The following is an 18,970-nucleotide window of genomic DNA, read 5'->3' on the forward strand; positions in this document are numbered from 1 at the left end:
TGAAAGGCGGCGCCTCACAGGCCATCTCCTCAGAGTATTCAGCCGTGTTGGGCCTTGACAATATTTTAATATCTTGGATGGTGTATAGTGTTCTCTCATTTCCCTTGAGAAATCAAGATTGTCAAGGGGATTCTGCTGTTTTGCCAGTTCATAGCAAGAGATGGGGATCCAAAACACCTCACATGAAACCAATGAAGATTCGTGTTGGACAGAAACATAACGTGGCCACAGCCTCAAAGCAACAGGCATCTATTTTCAGTGATGAAATATAATATAATTATACATTGTCTGTTATTTTACTTTCCAAGTATTTTACTTTCCAAGTATTCAATAAAATTTGCATTTGGCAAAAGTCCTTCGAGCCGGATTTGAACCAGCGACCTAAGGATGCCTGTTGTACCAATACAGTCCTCCGCTCTACCAACTGAGCTATCGAAGGCTTGGCAAATCATTCTCTAGCAAACTCAATACGAGCTTCCACTTCAACCGTCGACTTGTAAACATCTCTTGCAATTCGTGCAAAATACTACAAATTTGGCTTGTGAGGTTCCCGAATTGAGTAAAAGCACATCAGTTCCCAATTAAAAAAATGACCCCCTCCGCAGTCTCCCGCATGTTACTGACCACCATACTAAGGAGGAAAAGTTGAAAGGCTGCGCCTCACAGGCCATCTCCTCAGAGTATTCATCAGTGTTCGGCCTTGACAATATTTTAATATCTTGGATGGTGTATGGTGTTCTCCCATTTCCCTTGAGAAATCAAGATTGTCAAGGGGATTCTGCTGTTTTGTCAGTTCATAGCAAGAGTTGGGGATCCAAAACACCTCACAGGAAACCAACGAAGATTGGTGTCGGACAGAAAAATAACGTGGCCACAGCCTCAAAGCAAAAGGCATCTATTTTCAGTGATGAAATATAATATAATTATAAATTGTCTGTTATTTTACTTTCCAAGTATTTTACTTTCCAAGTATTCAATAAAATTTGCATTTGGAAAAAGTCCGTCGAGCCGGATTTGAACCAGCGACCTAAGGATGCCTGTTTTACCACTACAGTCCTCCGCTCTACCAACTGAGCTATCGAAGGCTTGGCAAATCATTCTCTAGCAAACTCAATACGAGCTTCCACTTCAACCGTCGACTTGTAAACATCTCTTGCAATTCGTGCAAAATACTACAAATTTGGCTTGTGAGGTTCCCGAATTGAGTAAAAGCACATCAGTTCACAATTAAAAAAATGACCCCCTCCGCAGTCTCCCGCATGTTACTGACCACCATACTAAGGGGGAAAAGTTGAAAGGCGGCGCCTCACAGGCCATCTCCTCAGAGTATTCAGCCGTGTTGGGCCTTGACAATATTTTAATATCTTGGATGGTGTATAGTGTTCTCTCATTTCCCTTGAGAAATCAAGATTGTCAAGGGGATTCTGCTGTTTTGCCAGTTCATAGCAAGAGATGGGGATCCAAAACACAAGACAGGAAACCAATGAAGATTCGTGTTGGACAGAAAAATAACGTGGCCACAGCCTCAAAGCAAAAGGCATCTATTTTCAGTGATGAAATATAATATAATTATAAATTGTCTGTTATTTTACTTTCCAAGTATTTTACTTTCCAAGTATTCAATAAAATGTGCATTTGGCAAGAGTCCTTCGAGCCGGATTTGAACCAGCGACCTAAGGATGCCTGTTTTACCACTACAGTCCTCCGCTCTAACAACTGAGCTATCGAAGGCTTGGCAAATCAACTCTAGCAAACTCAATACGAGCTTCCACTTCAACCGTCGACATTCAAACATCTCTTGCACTTCGTGCAAAATACTACAAATTTGGCTTGTGAGGTTCCCGAATTGAGTAAAAGCACATCAGTTCCCAATTAAAAAAATGCCCCCTCCGCAGTCTCCCGCATGTTACTGACCACCATACTAAGGGGGAAAAGTTGAAAGGCGGCACCTCACAGGCCATCTCCTCAGAGTATTCAGCCGCGTTGGGCCTTGACAATATTTTAATATCTTGGATGGTGTATAGTGTTCTCTCATTTCCCTTGAGAAATCAAGATTGTCAAGGGGATTCTGCTGTTTTGCCAGTTCATAGCAAGAGATGGGGATCCAAAACACCTCACAGGAAACCAATGAAGATTTGTGTTGGACAGAAAAATAACGTGGTCACAGCCTCAAAGCAAAAGGCATCTATTTTCAGTGATGAAATATAATATAATTATAAATTGTCTGTTATTTTACTTTCCAAGTATTTTACTTTCCAAGTATTCAATAAAATGTGCATTTGGCAAAAGTCCTTTGAGCCTGATTTGAACCAGCGACCTAAGGATGCCTGTTTTACCACTACAGTCCTCCGCTCTACCAACTGAGCTATCGAAGGCTTGGCAAAGCAGTCTCTAGCAAGCTCAATACGAGCTTCCACTTCAACCGTCGACATTCAAACATCTCTTGCAATTCGTGCAAAATACTACAAATTTGGCTTGTGAGGTTCCCGAATTGAGTAAAAGCACATCAGTTCACAATTAAAAAAATGACGCCCTCCGCAGTCTCCCGCATGTTACTGACCACCATACAAAGGAGGAAAAGTTGAAAGGCGGCGCCTCACAGGCCATCTCCTCAGAGTATTCATCAGTGTTTGGCCTTGACAATATTTTAATATCTTGGGTGGTGTATAGTGTTCTCCCATTTCCCTTGAGAAATCAAGATTGTCAAGGGGATTCTGCTGTTTTGTCAGTTCATAGCAAGAGATGGGGATCCAAAATACCTCACAGGAAACCAACGAAGATTGGTGTCGGACAGAAAAATAACGTGGCCACAGCCTCAAAGCAAAAGGCATCTATTTTCAGTGATGAAATATAACATAATTATAAATTGTCTGTTATTTTACTTTCCAAGTATTTTACTTTCCAAGTATTCAATAAAATGTGCATTTGGCAAAAGTCCTTCGAGCCGGATTTGAACCAGCGACCTAAGGATGCCTGTTTTACCACTACAGTCCTCCGCTCTACCAACTGAGCTATCGAAGGCTTGGCAAAGCAGTCTCTAGCAAGCTCAATACGAGCTTCCACTTCAACCGTCGACATTCAAACATCTCTTGCAATTCGTGCAAAATACTACAAATTTGGCTTGTGAGGTTCCCGAATTGAGTAAAAGCACATCAGTTCCCAATTAAAAAAATGACCCCCTCCGCAGTCTCCCGCATGTTAATGACCACCATACTAAGGGGGAAAAGTTGAAAGGCGGCGCCTCACAGGCCATCTCCTCAGAGTATTCAGCCGTGTTGGGCCTTGACAATATTTTAATATCTTGGATGGTGTATAGTGTTCTCTCATTTCCCTTGAGAAATCAAGATTGTCAAGGGGATTCTGCTGTTTTGCCAGTTCATAGCAAGAGATGGGGATCCAAAACACAAGACAGGAAACCAATGAAGATTCGTGTTGGACAGAAAAATAACGTGGCCACAGCCTCAAAGCAAAAGGCATCTATTTTCAGTGATGAAATATAATATAATTATAAATTGTCTGTTATTTTACTTTCCAAGTATTTTACTTTCCAAGTATTCAATAAAATGTGCATTTGGCAAGAGTCCTTCGAGCCGGATTTGAACCAGCGACCTAAGGATGCCTGTTTTACCACTACAGTCCTCCGCTCTACCAACTGAGCTATCGAAGGCTTGGCAAATCAACTCTAGCAAACTCAATACGAGCTTCCACTTCAACCGTCGACTTGTAAACATCTCTTGCAATTTGTGCAAAATACTACAAATTTGGCTTGTGAGGTTCCCGAATTGAGTAAAAGCACATCAGTTCCCAATTAAAAAAATGCCCCCTCCGCAGTCTCCCGCATGTTACTGACCACCATACTAAGGGGGAAAAGTTGAAAGGCGGCACCTCACAGGCCATCTCCTCAGAGTATTCAGCCGCGTTGGGCCTTGACAATATTTTAATATCTTGGATGGTGTATAGTGTTCTCTCCTTTCCCTTGAGAAATCAAGATTGTCAAGGGGATTCTGCTGTTTTGCCAGTTCATAGCAAGAGATGGGGATCCAAAACACCTCACAGGAAACCAATGAAGATTCGTGTTGGACAGAAAAATAACGTGGTCACAGCCTCAAAGCAAAAGGCATCTATTTTCAGTGATGAAATATAATATAATTATAAATTGTCTGTTATTTTACTTTCCAAGTATTTTACTTTCCAAGTATTCAATAAAATGTGCATTTGGCAAAAGTCCTTCGAGCCTGATTTGAACCAGCTACGTAAGGATGCCTGTTTTACCACTACAGTCCTCCGCTCTACCAACTGAGCTATCGAAGGCTTGGCAAAGCAGTCTCTAGCAAGCTCAATACGAGCTTCCACTTCAACCGTCGACATTCAAACATCTCTTGCAATTCGTGCAAAATACTACAAATTTGGCTTGTGAGGTTCCCGAATTGAGTAAAAGCACATCAGTTCACAATTAAAAAAATGACCCCCTCCGCAGTCTCCCGCATGTTACTGACCACCATACAAAGGAGGAAAAGTTGAAAGGCGGCGCCTCACAGGCCATCTCCTCAGAGTATTCATCAGTGTTTGGCCTTGACAATATTTTAATATCTTGGATGGTGTATAGTGTTCTCCCATTTCCCTTGAGAAATCAAGATTGTCAAGGGGATTCTGCTGTTTTGTCAGTTCATAGCAAGAGATGGGGATCCAAAATACCTCACAGGAAACCAACGAAGATTGGTGTCGGACAGAAAAATAACGTGGCCACAGCCTCAAAGCAAAAGGCATCTATTTTCAGTGATGAAATATAACATAATTATAAATTGTCTGTTATTTTACTTTCCAAGTATTTTACTTTCCAAGTATTCAATAAAATGTGCATTTGGCAAAAGTCCTTCGAGCCGGATTTGAACCAGCGACCTAAGGATGCCTGTTTTACCACTACAGTCCTCCGCTCTACCAACTGAGCTATAGAAGGCTTGGCAAATAGCTCTCTAGCAAACTCAATACGAGCTTCCACTTCAACCGTCGACTTGTAAACATCTCTTGCAATTCGTGCAAAATACTACAAATTTGGCTTATGATGTTCCCGAATTGAGTAAAAGCACATCAGTTCCCAATTAAAAAAATGACCCCCTCCACAGTCTCCTGCATGTTACTGACCACCATACTAAGGGGGAAAAGTTGAATTGCGGCGCCTCACAGGCCATCTCCTCAGAGTATTCAGCCGTGTTGGGCCTTGACAATATTTTAATATCTTGGATGGTGTATACTGTTCTCTCATTTCCCTTGAGAAATCAAGATTGTCAAGGGGATTCTGCTGTTTTGCCAGTTCATAGCAAGAGATGGGGATCCGAAACACCTCACAGGAAACCAATGAAGATTGGTGTTGGACAGAAACATAACGTGGCCACAGCCTCAAAGCAAAAGGCATCTATTTTCAGTGATGAAATATAATATAATTATAAATTGTCTGTTATTTTACTTTCCAAGTATTCAATAAAATTTGCATTTGGCAAAAGTCCTTCGAGCCGGATTTGAACCAGCGACCTAAGGATGCCTGTTTTACCACTACAGTCCTCCACTCTACCAACTGAGCTATCGAAGGCTTGGCAAATCTTTCTCTAGCAAACTCCATACGAGCTTCCACTTCAACCGTCGACTTGTAAACATCTCTTGCAATTCGTGCAAAATACTACAAATTTGGCTTGTGAGGTTCCCGAATTGAGTAAAAGCACATCAGTTCCCAATTAAAAAAATGACCCCCTCCGCAGTCTCCCGCATGTTAATGACCACCATACTAAGGGGGAAAAGTTGAAAGGCGGCGCCTCACCGGCCATCTCCTCAGAGTATTCAGCCGTGTTGGGCCTTGACAATATTTTAATATCTTGGATGGTGTATAGTGTTCTCTCATTTCCCTTGAGAAATCAAGATTGTCAAGGGGATTCTGCTGTTTTGCCAGTTCATAGCAAGAGATGGGGATCCAAAACACCTGACAGGAAACCAATGAAGATTCGTGTTGGACAGAAACATAACGTGGCGACAGCCTCAAAGCAAAAGGCATCTATTTTCAGTGATGAAATATAATATAATTATAAATTGTCTGTTATTTTATTTTCCAAGCATTTTACTTTCCAAGAATTCAATAAAATGTGCATTTGGCAAAAGTCCTTTGAGCCGGATTTGAACCAGCGACCTAAGGATGCCTGTTTTACCACTACAGTCCTCTGCTCTATCAACTGAGCTATCGAAGGCTTGGCAAATCAGTCTCTAGCAAGCTCAATACGAGCTTCCACTTCAACCGTCGACATTCAAACATCTTGTGCAATTTGTGCAAAATACTACAAATTTGGCTTGTGAGGTTCCCGGATTGAGTGAAAGCACATCAGTTCACAATTAAAAAAATGACCCCCTCCGCAGTCTCCCGCATGTTGCTGACCACCATACTAAGGGGGAAAAGTTGAAAGGCGGCGCCTCACAGGCCATCTCCTCAGAGTATTCAGCCGTGTTGGGCCTTGACAATATTTTAATATCTTGGATGGTGTATAGTGTTCTCTCATTTCCCTTGAGAAATCAAGATTGTCAAGGGGATTCTGCTGTTTTGCCAGTTCATAGTAAGAGATTGGGATCCAAAACACCTCACATGAAACCAATGAAGATTCGTGTTGGACAGAAACATAACGTGGCCACAGCCTCAAAGCAACAGGCATCTATTTTCAGTGATGAAATATAATATAATTATAAATTGTCTGTTATTTTACTTTCCAAGTATTTTACTTTCCAAGTATTCAATAAAATTTGCATTTGGCAAAAGTCCTTCGAGCCGGATTTGAACCAGCGACCTAAGGATGCCCGTTGTACCACTACAGTCCTCCGCTCTACCAACCGCTCTACCAACCAGAGTATTCAGCTGTGTTGGGCCTTGACAATATTTTAATATCTTGGATGGTGTATAGTGTTCTCTCATTTCCCTTGAGAAATCAAGATTGTCAAGGGGATTCTGCTGTTTTGCCAGTTCATAGCAAGAGATGGGGATCCAAAACACCTGACAGGAAACCAATGAAGATTCGTGTTGGACAGAAACATAACGTGGCGACAGCCTCAAAGCAAAAGGCATCTATTTTCAGTGATGAAATATAATAAAATTATAAATTGTCTGTTATTTTATTTTCCAAGCATTTTACTTTCCAAGAATTCAATAAAATGTGCATTTGGCAAAAGTCCTTTGAGCCGGATTTGAACCAGCGACCTAAGGATGCCTGTTTTACCACTACAGTCCTCTGCTCTATCAACTGAGCTATCGAAGGCTTGGCAAATCAGTCTCTAGCAAGCTCAATACGAGCTTCCACTTCAACCGTCGACATTCAAACATCTCTTGCAATTTGTGCAAAATACTACAAATTTGGCTTGTGAGGTTCCCGGATTGAGTGAAAGCACATCAGTTCACAATTAAAAAAATGACCCCCTCCGCAGTCTCCCGCATGTTGCTGACCACCATACTAAGGGGGAAAAGTTGAAAGGCGGCGCCTCACAGGCCATCTCCTCAGAGTATTCAGCCGTGTTGGGCCTTGACAATATTTTAATATCTTGGATGGTGTATAGTGTTCTCTCATTTCCCTTGAGAAATCAAGATTGTCAAGGGGATTCTGCTGTTTTGCCAGTTCATAGCAAGAGATGGGGATCCAAAACACCTCACATGAAACCAATGAAGATTCGTGTTGGACAGAAACATAACGTGGCCACAGCCTCAAAGCAACAGGCATCTATTTTCAGTGATGAAATATAATATAATTATAAATTGTCTGTTATTTTACTTTCCAAGTATTTTACTTTCCAAGTATTGAATAAAATTTGCATTTGGCAAAAGTCCTTCGAGCCGGATTTGAACCAGCGCCCTAAGGATGCCCGTTTGCAAACAGTTGCCTGTTTTATCACTACAGTCCTCCCCTCTACCAACTGAGCTATCGAAGGCTTGGCAAACCGTTCTCTAGCAAGCTCAATTCGAGCTTCCACTTCAACCGTCGACATGCAAACATCTCTTGCAATTCGTGCAAAATACTACAAATTTGGCTTGTGAGGTTCCCGAATTGAGTAAAAGCACATCAGTTCCCAATTAAAAAAATGACCGCCTCCGCAGTCTCCCGCATGTTACTGACCACCATACTAAGGAGGAAAAGTTGAAAGGCAGCGCCTCACAGGCCATCTCCTCAGAGTATTCATCAGTGTTCGGCCTTGACAATATTTTAATATCTTGGATGGTGTATAGTGTTCTCCCATTTCCCTTGAGAAATCAAGATTGTCAAGGGGATTCTGCTGTTTTGTCAGTTCATAGCAAGAGATGGGGATCCAAAACACATCACAGGAAACCAACGAAGATTGGTGTCGGACAGAAAAATAACGTGGCCACAGCCTCAAAGCAAAAGGCATCTATTTTCAGTGATGAAATATAATATAATTATAAATTGTCTGTTATTTTACTTTCCAAGTATTTTACTTTCCAAGTATTCAATAAAATGTGCATTTGGCAAAAGTCCTTCGAGCCGGATTTGAACCAGCGACCTAAGGATGCCTGTTTTACCACTACAGTCCTCCGCTCTACCAACTGAGCTATCGAAGGCTTGGCAAATCATTCTCTAGCAAACTCAATACGAGCTTCCACTTCAACCGTCGACTTGTAAACATCTCTTGCAGATCGTGCAAAATACTACAAATTTGGCTTGTGAGGTTCCCGAATTAAGTAAAAGCACATCAGTTCCCAATTAAAAAAATGACCCCCTCCGCAGTCTCCCGCATGTTAATGACCACCATACTAAGGGGGAAAATTTGAAAGGCGGCACCTCAAAGGCCATCTCCTCAGAGTATTCAGCCGTGTTGGGCCTTGACAATATTTTAATATCTTGGATGGTGTATAGTGTTCTCTCATTTCCCTTGAGAAATCAAGATTGTCAAGGGGATTCTGCTGTTTTGCCAGTTCATAGCAAGAGATGGGGATCCAAAACACCTGACAGGAAACCAATGAAGATTCGTGTTGGACAGAAAAATAACGTGGCCACAGCCTCAAAGCAAAAGGCATCTATTTTCAGTGATGAAATATAATATAATTATAAATTGTCTGTTATTTTACTTTCCAAGTATTCAATAAAATGTGCATTTGGCAAGAGTCCTTCGAGCCGGATTTGAACCAGCGACCTAAGGATGCCTGTTTTATCACTACAGTCCTCCGCTCTACCAACTGAGCTATCGAAGTCTTGGCAAATCAACTCTAGCAAACTCAATACGAGCTTCCACTTCAACCGTCGACTTGTAAACATCTCTTGCAATTCGTGCAAAATACTACAAATTTGGCTTGTGAGGTTCCCGAATTGAGTAAAAGCACATCAGTTCCCAATTAAATAAATGACCCCCTCCGCAGTCTCCCGCATGTTACTGACCACCATACTAAGGGGGAAAAGTTGAAAGGCCGCACCTCACAGGCCATCTCCTCAGAGTATTCAGCCGCGTTGGGCCTTGACAATATTTTAATATCTTGGATGGTGTATAGTGTTCTCTCATTTCCCTTGGGAAATCAAGATTGTCAAGGGGATTCTGCTGTTTTGCCAGTTCATAGCAAGAGATGGGGATCCAAAACACCTCACAGGAAACCAATGAAGATTCGTGTTGGACAGAAAAATAACGTGGTCACAGCCTCAAAGCAAAAGGCATCTATTTTCAGTGATGAAATATAATATAATTATAAATTGTCTGTTATTTTACTTTCCAAGTATTCAATAAAATGTGCATTTGGCAAAAGTCCTTCGAGCTGGATTTGAACCAGCGACCTAAGGATGCCTGTTTTACCACTACACTCCTCCGCTCTACCAACTGAGCTATCGAAGGCTTGGCAAATCAATCTCTAGCAAGCTCAATACGAGCTTCCACTTCAACCGTCGACATTCAAACATCTCTTGCAATTCGTGCAAAATACTACAAATTTGGCTTGTGAGGTTCCCGAATTGAGTAAAAGCACATCAGTTCACAATTAAAAAAATGACCCCCTCCGCAGTCTCCCGCATGTTACTGACCACCATACAAAGGAGGAAAAGTTGAAAGGCGGCGCCTCACAGGCCATCTCCTCAGAGTATTCATCAGTGTTCGGCCTTGACAATATTTTAATATCTTGGATGGTGTATAGTGTTCTCCCATTTCCCTTGAGAAATCAAGATTGTCAAGGGGATTCTGCTGTTTTGTCAGTTCATAGCAAGAGATAGCAAAATACCTCACAGGAAACCAACGAAGATTGGTGTCGGACAGAAAAATAACGTGGCCACAGCCTCAAAGCAAAAGGCATCTATTTTCAGTGATGAAATATAATATAATTATAAATTGTCTGTTATTTTACTTTCCAAGTATTTTACTTTCCAAGTATTCAATAAAATGTGCATTTGGCAAAAGTCCTTCGAGCCGGATTTGAACCAGTAACCTAAGGATGCATGTTTTACCACTACAGTCCTCCGCTCTACCAACTGAGCTATCAAAGGCTTGGCAAATCATTCTCTAGCAAACTCAATACGAGCTTCCACTTCAACCGTCGACTTGTAAACATCTCTTGCAATTCGTGCAAAATACTACAAGTTTGGCTTGTGAGGTTCCCGAATTGAGTAAAAGCACATCAGTTCCCAATTAAAAAAATGACCCCCTCCGCAGTCACCCGCATGTTACTGACCACCATACTAAGGGGGAAAAGTTGAAAGGCGCGCCTCACAGGCCATCTCCTCAGAGTATTCAGCCGTGTTGGGCCTTGACAATATTTTAATATCTTGGATGGTGTATAGTGTTCTCCCATTTCCCTTGAGAAATCAAGATTGTCAAGGGGATTCTGCTGTTTTGTCAGTTCATAGCAAGAGATGGGGATCCAAAACACCTCACAGGAAACCAACGAAGATTGGTGTCGGACAGAAAAATAACGTGGCCACAGCCTCAAAGCAAAAGGCATCTATTTTCAGTGATGAAATATAATATAATTATAAATTGTCTTATGTTATTTTCCAAGTATTTTACTTTCCAAGTATTCAATAAAATTTGCATTTGGCAAAAGTCCTTCGAGCCGGATTTGAACCAGCAACCTAAGGATGCCTGTTTTACCACTACAGTCCTCCCCTCTACCAACTGAGCTATCAAAGGCTTGGCAAACCGTTTTCTAGCAAGCTCAATTCGAGCTTCCACTTCAACCGTCGACATGCAAACATCTCTTGCAATTCGTGCAAAATACTACAAATTTGGCTTGTGAGGTTCCCGAATTGAGTAAAAGCACATCAGTTCCCAATTAAAAAAATGACCGCCTCCGCAGTCTCCCGCATGTTACTGACCACCATACTAAGGAGGAAAAGTTGAAAGGCTGCGCCTCACAGGCCATCTCCTCAGAGTATTCATCAGTGTTCGGCCTTGACAATATTTTAATATCTTGGATGGTGTATGGTGTTCTCCCATTTCCCTTGAGAAATCAAGATTGTCAAGGGGATCCTGCTGTTTTGTCAGTTCATAGCAAGAGATGGGGATCCAAAACACCTCACAGGAAACCAACGAAGATTGGTGTCGGACAGAAAAATAATGTGGCCACAGCCTCAAAGCAAAAGGCATCTATTTTCAGTGATGAAATATAATATAATTATAAATTGTCTGTTATTTTACTTTCCAAGTATTTTACTTTCCAAGTATTCAATAAAATTTGCATTTGGAAAAAGTCCTTCGAGCCTGATTTGAACCAGCGACCTAAGGATGCCTGTTTTACCACTACAGTCCTCCGCTCTACCAACTGAGCTATCGAAGGCTTGGCAAATCATTCTCTAGCAAACTCAATACGAGCTTCCACCTCAACCGTCGACTTGTAAACAGCTCTTGCAATTCGTGCAAAATACTACAAATTTGGCTTGTGAGGTTCCCGAATTGAGTAAAAGCACATCAGTTCCCAATTAAAAAAATGACCCCCTCCGCAGTCTCCCGCATGTTACTGACCACCATACTAAGGGGGAAAAGTTGAAAGGCCGCACCTCACAGGCCATCTCCTCAGAGTATTCAGCCGCGTTGGGCCTTGACAATATTTTAATATCTTGGATGGTGTATAGTGTTCTCTCATTTCCCTTGAGAAATCAAGATTGTCAAGGGGATTCTGCTGTTTTGCCAGTTCATAGCAAGAGATGGGGATCCAAAACACCTCACAGGAAACCAATGAAGATTCGTGTTGGACAGAAAAATAACGTGGTCACAGCCTCAAAGCAAAAGGCATCTATTTTCAGTGATGAAATATAATATAATTATAAATTGTCTGTTATTTTACTTTCCAAGTATTCAATAAAATGTGCATTTGGCAAAAGTCCTTCGAGCTGGATTTGAACCAGCGACCTAAGGATGCCTGTTTTACCACTACAGTCCTCCGCTCTACCAACTGAGCTATCGAAGGCTTGGCAAATCAGTCTCTAGCAAGCTCAATACGAGCTTCCACTTCAACCTTCGACATTCAAACATCTCTTGCAATTCGTGCAAAATACTACAAATTTGGCTTGTGAGGTTCCCGAATTGAGTAAAAGCACATCAGTTCACAATCAAAAAAATGACCCCCTCCGCAGTCGCCCGCATGTTACTGACCACGATACAAAGGAGGAAAAGTTGAAAGGCGGCGCCTCACAGGCCATCTCCTCAGAGTATTCATCAGTGTTCGGCCTTGACAATATTTTAATATCTTGGATGGTGTATAGTGTTCTCCCATTTCCCTTGAGAAATCAAGATTGTCAAGGGGATTCTGCTGTTTTGTCAGTTCATAGCAAGAGATAGCAAAATACCTCACAGGAAACCAACGAAGATTGGTGTTCGACAGAAACATAACGTGGCCACAGCCTCAAAGCAAAAGGCATCTATTTTCAGTGATGAAATATAATATAATTATAAATTGTCTGTTATTTTATTTTCCAAGTATTTTACTTTCCAAGTATTCAATAAAATTTGCATTTGGCAAAAGTCCTTCGAGCCGGATTTGAATCAGCGACCTAAGGATGCCTGTTTTTCCACTACAGTCCTCCGCTCTACCAACTGAGCTATCGAAGGCTTGGCAAATCATTCTCTAGCAAACTCAATACGAGCTTCCACTTCAACCGTCGACTTGTAAACATCTCTTGAAATTCGTGCAAAATACTACAAATTTGGCTTGTGAGGTTCCCAAATTGAGTAAAAGCACATCAGTTCCCAATTAAAAAAATGACCCCCTCCGCAGTCTCCCGCAGGTTAATGACCACCATACTAAGGGGGAGAAGTTGAAAGGCGGCGCCTCACAGGCCATCTCCTCAGAGTATTCAGCCGTGTTGGGCCTTGACAATATTTTAATATCTTGGATGGTGTATAGTGTTCTCTCATTTCCCTTGAGAAATCAAGATTGTCAAGGGGATTCTGCTGTTTTGCCAGTTCATAGCAAGAGATGGGGATCCAAAACACCTGACAGGAAACCAATGAAGATTCGTGTTGGACAGAAAAATAACGTGGCCACAGCCTCAAAGCAAAAGGCATCTATTTTCAGTGATGAAATATAATATAATTATAAATTGTCTGTTATTTTACTTTCCAAGTATTTTACTTTCCAAGTATTCAATAAAATGTGCATTTGGCAAAAGTCCTTTGAGCCGGATTTGAACCAGCGACGAGCTATCGAAGGCTTGGCAAATCATTCTCTAGCAAACTCAATACAAGCTTCCATTTCAACCGTCGACTTGTAAACATCTCTTGCAATTCGTCCAAAATACTACAAATTTGGCTTGTGAGGTTCCCGAATTGAGTAAAAGCACATCAGTTCACAATTAAAAAAATGACCCCCTCCGCAGTCTCCCGCATGTTACTGACCACCATACTAAGGGGGAAAAGTTGAAAGGCGCGCCTCACAGGCCATCTCCTCAGAGTATTCAGCCGTGTTGGTCCTTGACAATATTTTAATATCTTGGATGGTGTATAGTGTTCTCCCATTTCCCTTGAGAAATCAAGATTGTCAAGGGGATTCTGCTGTTTTGTCAGTTCATAGCAAGAGATGGGGATCCAAAACACCTCACAGTAAACCAAAGAAGATTGATGTTGGACAGAAAAATAATGTGGCCACAGCCTCAAAGCAAAAGGCATCTATTTTCAGTGATGACATATAATCTAATTATAAATTGTCTGTTATGTTATTTTCCAAGTATTTTACTTTCCAAGTATTCAATAAAATTTGCATTTGGCAAAAGTCCTTCGAGCCGGATTTGAACCAGCGACCTAAGGATGCCTGTTTTACCACTACAGTCCTCCCCTCTACCAACTGAGCTATCGAAGGCTTGGCAAACCGTTCTCTAGCAAACTCAATACGAGCTTCCACTTCAACCGTCGACATGCAAACACCTCTTGCAATTCGTGCAAATGACTACAAATTTGGCTTGTGAGGTTCCCGAATTGAGTAAAAGCACATCAGTTCCCAATTAAAAATATGACCGCCTCCGCAGTCTCCCGCATGTTACTGACCACCATACTAAGGAGGAAAAGTTGAAAGGCGGCGCCTCACAGGCCATCTCCTCAGAGTATTCATCAGTGTTCGGCCTTGACAATATTTTAATATCTTGGATGGTGCATAGTGTTCTCCCATTTCCCTTGAGAAATCAAGATTGTCAAGGGGATTCTGCTGTTTTGTCAGTTCATAGCAAGAGATGGGGATCCAAAACACATCACAGGAAACCAACGAATATTGGTGTCGGACAGAAAAATAACGTGGCCACAGCCTCAAAGCAAAAGGCATCTATTTTCAGTGATGAAATATAATATAATTATAAATTGTCTGTTATTTTACTTTCCAAGTATTTTACTTTCCAAGAATTCAATAAAATGTGCATTTGGCAAAAGTCCTTTGAGCCGGATTTGAACCAGCGACGAGCTATCGAAGGCTTGGCAAATCATTCTCTAGCAAACTCAATACGAGCTTCCACTTCAACCGTCGACTTGTAAACATCTCTTGCAATTCGTGCAAAATACTACAAATTTGGCTTGTGAGGTTCCCGAATTGAGTAAAAGCACATCAGTTCCCAATTAAAAAAATGACCCCCTCCGCAGTCTCCCGCATGTTACTGACCACCATACTAAGGGGGAAAAGTTGAAAGGCGCGCCTCACAGGCCATCTCCTCAGAGTATTCAGCCGTGTTGGTCCTTGACAATATTTTAATATCTTGGATGGGATATAGTGTTCTCCCATTTCCCTTGAGAAATCAAGATTGTCAAGGGGATTCTGCTGTTTTGTCAGTTCATAGCAAGAGATGGGGATCCAAAACACCTCACAGGAAACCAACGAAGATTGGTGTCGGACAGAAACATAATGTGGCCACAGCCTCAAAGCAAAAGGCATCTATTTTCAGTGATGAAATATAATATAATTATAAATTGTCTGTTATTTTATTTTCGAAGCATTTTACTTTCCATGTATTCAATAAAATTTGCATTTGGCAAAAGTCCTTCAATCTGGATTTTAACCAGCGACCTAAGGATGCCTGTTTTACCACTCCAGTCCTCTGCTCTACCAACTGAGCTATCGAAGGATTGGCAAATCAGTCTCTAGCAAGCTCAATACGAGCTTCCACTTCAACCGTCGACATTCAAACATCTCTTGCAATTCGTGCAAAATACTACAAATTTGGTTTGTGAGGTTCCCGAATTGAGTAAAAGCACATCAGTTCACAATTAAAAAAATTACCCGCTCCGCAGTCTCCCGCATGTTACTGACCACCATACTAAGGGGGAAAAGTTGAAAGGCGGCGCCTCACAGGCCATCTCCTCAGAGTATTCAGCCGTGTTGGGCCTTGACAATATTTTAATATCTTGGATGGTGTATAGTGTTCTCTCATTTCCCTTGAGAAATCAAGATTGTCAAGGGGATTCTGCTGTTTTGCCAGTTCATAGCAAGAGATGGGGATCCAAAACACCTCACATGAAACCAATGAAGATTCGTGTTGAACAGAAACATAACGTGGCCACAGCCTCAAAGCAAAAGGCATCTATTTTCAGTGATGAAATATAATATAATTATAAATTGTCTGTTATTTTACTTTCCAAGTATTTTACTTTCCAAGTATTGAATAAAATTTGCATTTGGCAAAAGTCCTTCGAGGCGGATTTGAACCAGCGACCTAAGGATGCCTATTGTATCACTACAGTCCTCCGCTCTACCAACTGCGCTATCGAAGGCTTGGCAAATCATTCGCTAGCAAACTCAATACGAGTTTCCACTTCAACCGTCGACTTGTAAACATCTCTTGCAATTCGTGCAAAATACTACAAATTTGGCTTGTGAGGTTCCTGAATTGAGTAAAAGCACATCAGTTCCCAATTAAAAAAATGACCCCCTCCGCAGTCTCCCGCATGTTACTGACCACCATACTAAGGGGGAAAAGTTGAAAGGCGGCACCTCACAGGCCATCTCCTAAGAGTATTCAGCCGCGTTGGGCCTTGACAATATTTTAATATCTTGGATGGTGTATAGTGTTCTCTCATTTCCCTTGAGAAATCAAGATTGTCAAGGGGATTCTGCTGTTTTGCCAGTTCATAGCAAGAGATGGGGATCCAAAACACCTCACAGGAAACCAATGAAGATTCGTGTTGGACAGAAAAATAACGTGGTCACAGCCTCAAAGCAAAAGGCATCTATTTTCAGTGATGAAATATAATATAATTATAAATTGTCTGTTATTTTACTTTCCAAGTATTTTACTTTCCAAGCATTCAATAAAATGTGCATTTGGCAAAAGTCCTTCGAGTCGGGTTTGAACCAGCAACCTAAGGATGCCTGTTTTACCACTACAGTCCTCCGCTCTACCAACTGAGCTATCGAAGGCTTGGCAAATCATTCTCTAGCAAACTCAATACGAGCTTCCACTTCAACCGTCGACTTGTAAACATCTCTTGCAATTCGTGCAAAATACTACAAATTTGGCTTGTGAGGTTCCCGAATTGAGTAAAAGCACATCAGTTCCCAATTAAAAAATTGACCGCCTCCGCAGTCTCCCGCATGTTACTGACCACCATACTAAGGAGGAAAAGTTGAAAGGCGGCGCCTCACAGGCCATCTCCTCAGAGTATTCATCAGTGTTCGGCCTTGACAATATTTTAATATCTTGGATGGTGTATAGTGTTCTCCCATTTCCCTTGAGAAATCAAGATTGTCAAGGGGATTCTGCTGTTTTGTCAGTTCATAGCAAGAGATGGGGATCCAAAACACCTCACAGGAAACCAACGAAGATTGGTGTCGGACAGAAAAATAATGTGGCCACAGCCTCAAAGCAAAAGGCATCTATTTTCAGTGATGAAATATAATATAATTATAAATTGTCTGTTATTTTACTTTCCAAGTATTTTACTTTCCAAGTATTCAATAAAATGTGCATTTGGCAAAAGTCCTTTGAGCCGGATTTGAACCAGCGACGAGCTATCGAAGGCTTGGCAAATCATTCTCTAGCAAACTCAATACGAGCTTCCACTTCAACCGTCGACTTGTAAACATCTCTTGCAATTCGTGCAAAATACTACAAATTTGGCTTGTGAGGTTCCCGAATTGAGTAAAAGCACATCAGTTCACAATTAAAAAAATGACCCCCTCCGCAGTCTCCCGCATGTTACTGACCACCATACTAAGGGGGAAAAGTTGAAAGGCGGCGCTTCACAGGCCATCTCCTCAGAGTATTCAGCCGTGTTGGGCCTTGACAATATTTTAATATCTTGGATGGTGTATAGTGTTCTCTCATTTCCCTTGAGAAATCAAGATTGTCAAGGGGATTCTGCTGTTTTGCCAGTTCATAGCAAGAGATGGGGATCCAAAACACCTCACAGGAAAACAATGAAGATTGGTGTTGGACAGAAACATAACGTGGCCACAGCCTCAAAGCAAAAGGCATCTATTTTCAGTGATGAAATATAATATAATTATAAATTGTCTGTTATTTTATTTTCCAAGTATTTTACTTTCCAAGTATTCAATAAAATGTTCATTTGGCAAAAGTCCTTCGAGCCGGATTTGAACCAGTAACCTAAGGATGCCTGTTTTACCACTACAGTCCTCCGCTCTACCAACTGAGCTATCAAAGGCTTGGCAAATCATTCTCTAGCAAACTCAATACGAGCTTCCACTTCAACCGTCGACTTGTAAACATCTCTTGCAATTCGTGCAAAATACTACAAATTTGGCTTGTGAGGTTCCCGAATTGTGTAAAAGCACATCAGTTCCCAATTAAAAAAATGACCCCCTCCGCAGTCACCCGCATGTTACTGACCACCATACTAAGGGGGAAAAGTTGAAAGGCGCGCCTCACAGGCCATCTCCTCAGAGTATTCAGCCGTGTTGGGCCTTGACAATATTTTAATATCTTGGATGGTGTATAGTGTTCTCCCATTTCCCTTGAGAAATCAAGATTGTCAAGGGGATTCTGCTGTTTTGTCAGTTCATAGCAAGAGATGGGGATCCAAAACACCTCACAGGAAACCAACGAAGATTGGTGTCGGACAGAAAAATAACGTGGCCACAGCCTCAAAGCAAAAGGCATCTATTTTCAGTGATGAAATATAATATAATTATAAATTGTCTGTTATGTTATTTTCCAAGTATTTTACTTTCCAAGTATTCAATAAAATTTGCATTTGGCAAAAGTCCTTCGAGCCGGATTTGAACCAGCGACCTAAGGATGCCTGTTTTACCACTACAGTCCTCCCCTCTACCAACTGAGCTATCGAAGGCTTGGCAAACCGTTCTCTAGCAAGCTCAATTCGAGCTTCCACTTCAACCGTCGACATGCAAACATCTCTTGCAATTCGTGCAAAATACTACAAATTTGGCTTGTGAGGTTCCCGAATTGAGTAAAAGCACATCAGTTCCCAATTAAAAAAATGACCGCCTCCGCAGTCTCCCGCATGTTACTGACCACCATACTAAGGAGGAAAAGTTGAAAGGCTGCGCCTCACAGGCCATCTCATC

The 18,970-nt window shown here is 41.5% G+C and overlaps 6 non-coding genes across 6 annotated transcripts; all 6 read right to left on the reverse strand.

Annotated features, from left to right (window-relative positions):
- Positions 1-2,935: 2,935 nt before the first annotated feature.
- Positions 2,936-3,021, reverse strand: TRNAY-GUA (transfer RNA tyrosine (anticodon GUA)). The gene is given in 2 exon segments: positions 2,936-2,971; positions 2,985-3,021. It is a non-coding gene; the product is annotated as a tRNA-Tyr (tRNA).
- Positions 3,022-3,581: 560 nt separating this feature from the next.
- On the reverse strand, positions 3,582-3,667 carry TRNAY-GUA (transfer RNA tyrosine (anticodon GUA)). Its single transcript is given in 2 exon segments — positions 3,582-3,617; positions 3,631-3,667. It is a non-coding gene; the product is annotated as a tRNA-Tyr (tRNA).
- Positions 3,668-5,501: 1,834 nt separating this feature from the next.
- On the reverse strand, positions 5,502-5,587 carry TRNAY-GUA (transfer RNA tyrosine (anticodon GUA)). Its single transcript is given in 2 exon segments — positions 5,502-5,537; positions 5,551-5,587. It is a non-coding gene; the product is annotated as a tRNA-Tyr (tRNA).
- A 2,923-nt stretch (positions 5,588-8,510) lies between these two features.
- Positions 8,511-8,596, reverse strand: TRNAY-GUA (transfer RNA tyrosine (anticodon GUA)). Its single transcript is given in 2 exon segments — positions 8,511-8,546; positions 8,560-8,596. It is a non-coding gene; the product is annotated as a tRNA-Tyr (tRNA).
- Positions 8,597-12,329: 3,733 nt separating this feature from the next.
- Positions 12,330-12,415, reverse strand: TRNAY-GUA (transfer RNA tyrosine (anticodon GUA)). The gene is given in 2 exon segments: positions 12,330-12,365; positions 12,379-12,415. It is a non-coding gene; the product is annotated as a tRNA-Tyr (tRNA).
- A 3,047-nt stretch (positions 12,416-15,462) lies between these two features.
- Positions 15,463-15,548, reverse strand: TRNAS-GGA (transfer RNA serine (anticodon GGA)). The gene is given in 2 exon segments: positions 15,463-15,498; positions 15,512-15,548. It is a non-coding gene; the product is annotated as a tRNA-Ser (tRNA).
- Positions 15,549-18,970: the final 3,422 nt, after the last annotated feature.

Source organism: Ambystoma mexicanum, chromosome 1p (assembly GCF_040938575.1).
Source record: "Ambystoma mexicanum isolate Mex_15411 chromosome 1p, UKY_AmexF1_1, whole genome shotgun sequence".
Lineage (NCBI taxonomy): Eukaryota > Metazoa > Chordata > Amphibia > Caudata > Ambystomatidae > Ambystoma > Ambystoma mexicanum.